The following is a 5,157-nucleotide window of genomic DNA, read 5'->3' on the forward strand; positions in this document are numbered from 1 at the left end:
TTTTTCAGCCGTAAAACTGAAAGCATGCCCCGTTATAAGGAATTAGAGTCTCCTGTTCAATCACTATGATCTTCAGTGAGAATATTGCTAAAAAGGGGAACATGATATTAGCAATGTAGTCAGAATATTTATGTATCGATTTCACTGTTTCATAAAGGATTTTCTCCACCCCATGACGTTTCTGCAGGAATTTGAACCTGGACTAGACCACAGAATAAACTACAATTATTGGCTGTGTTCTGGTAAGGACAGTGGCCTTGGCCAGTTGAGGTGGCCTTAATCCAAGGCCAAGGGACAATATCCACCGAATGTAGACATCTAGGCTTAGCAGCTTCAGGCGCCTCGGTCACCGCCTCACTCTACTTTTCATTTGCTTTCTTCTTGATCAGAACCTGCCTTGTCCTCTGGGCCAAAGCCAGTCCCATCCAAGGCTCATGCTCTCTCGGGTTAAGGCCAAGGTTCTGTCCCTCTTCTGCAGGAGGTGGGGGTGCGGGGGGACCCAGAGCACATGACATGGCGGGAAGGAACACAAGACCAGGCCTCTGCTTGTCCCCTTGTCCCTGCAGGGATGCCTTTACCCCAGTGTCATCTCATTGAGGCCAGCCACTCCCAACCCCACCCATGGTGTCACTCTTAGGAGTTCAACCCTGCTGTACAAGGAGCAGGTGTCTGCACAAAAAGTGGTCTACTGTGCCCTCTGGTGGTCAAATGTAATATAACAGGGACACAGTCCGCTCATTCAATTATATAAAGGAGTCGTGAACAGTGGTTGACTTTTTCCTCTGTGATAATCGGATCTTACCCGAATATCGTATATCTTTATATGGCCCCACACGCTGAAGACAAAGCTCACACTAAGTGGGTAAGAGGGAAAAACAGATGTCCTCAACCTGATTTGATCACAAGGCACCGAGGCCCTGAGGGGAGACCCTTAACCACGGCTGCATTCCGGCCATGCCCCAAATTTTAGGACATGATGCGCTGTTTACCAAAGGGAAAGGGTCAAACTGTTCACATGAAGCTTTGAAACAGCCAGGGGTTGAATAAAATAAAATAAAAACACGAAAGAGTTTCGACAGTGGCCAGTGAAACAGGCTGTAATAAATATGAACCTCTGTGTTTAAGAAAATAAGACCAACACAGTTCATTAAAACAATGCTTTTAATTACGGATGCTTTGAAAAAGAAGCCTATGTTACCAAGTTTCATGGGAATCATTTTTCTTAAACAGAAGCTGTTTGCTGGATTTGGGTTAAGTTCATTTTCAAACACGACATATATTCTGTAACTCCTTTCTCTGAGCCATGGAAGGGTTCAGTGGCTGGATTCCTGACACGCCTCTTTACGAGGAATCTTATATAGTCTTCCGAAATCATATATGTAGGTAATAAAACTATAAATTTAAATGTATAAAATTTGGCAACCTCATCTTCCAAGAAATCCAGTAACAGTCCAATTTGATTCTGTAAACAAGCAAGCCAGTCAGCCAGCCAGCGGGTGAGGGCATACGGGCTGATCTTCTGGGACACTTTCCACAGAGAAGCCTGAAGCTCTTCCAGTCGTGGAAAACTGCCTAAAACTGCACCCGTGTGGTTAAATTCGCCAATGCCTGCTTCACCTAGATGGGGGAGAGAGAGAAAGAAGAATTCTCATTAAACCGAGCTGACCAATCTTAAATCACTCTAGGGAAGGACTAGAGAAACTTCTGATCTAACAGTTGAAGACTTCGAGTTAATTTCAGCCACTTGAGGGAACCGAACAATCGCCTGAGAGCCCCGAGTCCTGCCATCTCTGGCCCAGAATCTTGACTTCAGCCAGCACCTTCCTGTCTAGGATGACACCTTCCTATCCAGGGTGAGGCTGACAAGTGTTAGTAATTCATTACTTGGGTCATGTGGTTCTCTCCTTCAAGAACATCTGAAGGTTTAAAAGAGGAAAACAGTTGAGAATAGAAGGGAACCCGAGCATCAGGACAAAAGAGCAGTGACCAGCCAGTGCCCGATGCTGCTGAGTCCAGCTGGGGAGGTGACCTTGACGCTATTTCCTGCTGCAGCCTTGACCATGGCTACCAGGAANAAAAAAAAAAAGTTAAACATTCATTTCTCATGTGACCCAGTCATTTCACTCCTAGGTATCTACCCAAGAGAAAAGGAAATATTGTACATGTCCACACAAAGGCTTGTACATGAATATTTATCACAACGTGATTTGTAATAGCCCCAACCTGGAAATCACCCAAATATGCATCAACAGATGTATGGATAAACAATTTATGGAATACCCATCCAATGAAATAACACTTAATAACGAAAAGGAATAAACGACTAGTGACACAACAACATGGTTGAATTTCAAAATCACATACCAAATGAAAGACACCAGGTAGGCTAAGATTGCACACTGAAGGATTCTATTTATATAGAATTCCAGCACTGTGGCAAAGGACTTAGTTTGTTTATACATAAAGAGCATCAAAACATTATTCAGTTACAACAAATACTTTTTGAGAGCCTACCATATGTCAAGCTCTGTAATGTATTCTGAAGATATAACTGGGAGTAAAACAGACGAAGAACCTTCACCCTTACAAAACTTTCAGGCTGGTGAAAGTCTAAAATCAAATTAGAAACATGGGCAAAGGTGTTGAATAGAAAATTCATGGAAAAGGAATACATGGCTTTTAAATGAATGAAAAATTCTCAACACCACTCCTAGTAAGATATATCAAAATTAAAACTACAATGAATATACGTTTCCACCTATCGTATTAGCATCCACCCCTCCCCTGCCAGGTAAGACATCCTGGGGCTCACGGGCCAATGCCTGGATGGACTCCACACCCCGATTTGTGCCCTCAGAGCCATAGCTGCCACTGTCCCAGCCTCTTCCTGCGCCCCAGTCATGGACCTCACAGTTCAGGCCTCTGGACGGAAGGGGACAGAACTGAGCCTTCTTAGCAGCACCCCGCACAGCTGGGGAAGCCGGAAGCTCACTCACAGGGTCGCACGTTCCCCCACAGGAGAAATCCTGGGGCTGCAAAGGGCTCTCTTACCCCTCAGCTGTGCCACCTCGAGGGAGGGGCGATGCTGGAAATTCAAGCTGTCCCTTTTACCCACTCCAATGCACCCAAACCCAGGATTTCTGTTCCGGTGGAAGCTGGAACTTCCCCTGTGGGACCAGGGCTTCCACAAGGCTCTCTCGTCTGTGGCGGAGTGTCTGACACCGTGTTCTCCAGAGGCTCCCCGACCTCAGCTGGGAGGGGCTGGAGCTCGTGCACGAGCCCTGCAGGCCCCCCAGCCAGGACTGAGGGCTGCGTGCTCATTACCGAATGCGCCAGTGGGCAAGACTCCTCCTGGTTCCCTTGGCATATGGTGCTGGGTCCCACACCTCCCACCAAGGCACATTTGTCCCTGGGTGGGTGCCAAGTTTTCGTTGTTGAGGGTGGGACATGCACAAGGGGCATCTTTCTTATTCAGCTGCATTGCTGACATCACGCCACCAATTTTGGTTTGAAGAACCAACTGCTGGCTCTTCAGTCTTGATGAGGCTGTCAGGGAAAAGCAATCAGCAGCCTCCTCCTGGAATGTAGATCTTGACAGAGGGACAAGACCGAGAAACACCCCCGTTCACTGTCTTCTGCTTGGCTCCATCCCAGGAGCTGGCTGCCTGTGTTCTGTGGCTCTATGAATACGGTTCCAGTACATTTCCTTTTTGCCGTGTCCACTACACACCTTGGATACAAGTGGCGAGACATTTCTTCAAAGGCCCCATCTGTCACCAGCAGCTGTCAGACGGTCATTGGATTCTTGGAGACAGAGCTAGGATTAGAAACCGGGTCTGACACGCATCTGTGTGAACTCCCCCAAGCTAACCATCTGGGGACCCCCTCCCATCTCCTCCCTGTAGCAAGGACGATAACATACATCCCACCTGCCCCTCGGGTTTGGTACGAGGATTAGAGAAAGCGCTGTGTGTGAATGTATCCTGTGAAATGAATTCCTGCGACAATCATAACTTTTATTTTTGAGAAAACTAAATCCATAGGTTACCAGCTATAGATATGTGAAGCAAAGGAAAGAAAAGCAACTAGTGTTTACTGAGCTTTTAAAGGTCCAACGTTACCAGTAACGTGAAGTTGCCTATTAAAATAACACACAACGCTCTTTGAACCTATCGGTCTTGATGCACGGGGTGAGAGGAGCTTTCGCTCTGCTTGCAAGACTGCTAATTGACAGAAAGTCCCCAAAGCAGTTTGCAACACGTACCAACAGCTTTTTCCTCGCTGCTGGGACTCTAAGAACATAAACGCGGCTGTATAAAATACTGTATGCATAAAGTGCTTCTTTCTCTTCTAACCGGGAAAGATTGGAAATAACTTCCAACACTGGAGAACATGGCGACAGCACATCGCCTCTGCCCGTCCACTGTCCCTAGCTTACATAGCTTCTCCTTTCCTCTCGGAGGCCCTGTTCCAAAATTCTCCCAGTCCTTGTGGTTCTGACGGGCGTTGAGCTGAACCCCCAACTGTGAGGAAGGCCCCAGGACCCAGGCTGGGCCCATGAGGGCACACCCCCACTCCCCGACCCAGTGATCCTTCAGGAATGGCTCCCCTGGATGGGAAGGGTGACCCTCTTTGCTGTAGGGTTACAGGTTGCGATTAATGCCAGCACAGCGGGAAGAGGACCAGGAGATGAAGATGGTTTTGAAGGCATATTTTAAGATTGATGAACCCCTCTTTTTGCTTAAACGACTTTGACCAGGGACAGAGTGCTAATACGGGCCATTATTTGGTAGTCAGAGTAGCTCGAGCTGATACAATGACCTGCAGCCACCCTAAGCCGTCCCACGGCTTCTAGTAACGTAACAAGCTTATGACTAAGCGAAGGAAGCATGATACACACACATCCATATGCAGCACGACCTTATTACTCAATGTGATATTTAAACATTCCATGGAAGCAAAGACTGGAAGAAAACACATCAAGATATTAGCAATTGTGCTGGCTTGGGGAGATTATGGATTTTTACACTTTTTAAATTTTCCACACAAAGATATGTCTATTATAATAAGTACTAAGGGAAAAACTAAGAAAAAGATGACATTTTATTGTTGATTTATACCTCCCTGAATTCCAAAAAGGACTTACGTTATAATCGT

General features: G+C 46.5%; 1 long non-coding RNA gene across 1 annotated transcript in view; it reads right to left on the bottom strand.

Moving 5' to 3' along the window:
• Nucleotides 1-1,143: 1,143 nt before the first annotated feature.
• The window catches only part of LOC109384930 (uncharacterized), a 10,228-nt gene continuing 6,214 nt past the window's right edge, over nucleotides 1,144-5,157 (bottom strand). The window contains exon 2 of the long non-coding RNA XR_002124526.1: nucleotides 1,144-1,617. This is a non-coding gene — a long non-coding RNA (uncharacterized LOC109384930). The remainder of the gene's footprint in view (nucleotides 1,618-5,157) is intronic.

Source organism: Hipposideros armiger, unplaced genomic scaffold, assembly GCF_001890085.2.
Source record: "Hipposideros armiger isolate ML-2016 unplaced genomic scaffold, ASM189008v1 scaffold_6, whole genome shotgun sequence".
Classification (NCBI taxonomy): Eukaryota; Metazoa; Chordata; class Mammalia; order Chiroptera; family Hipposideridae; genus Hipposideros; species Hipposideros armiger.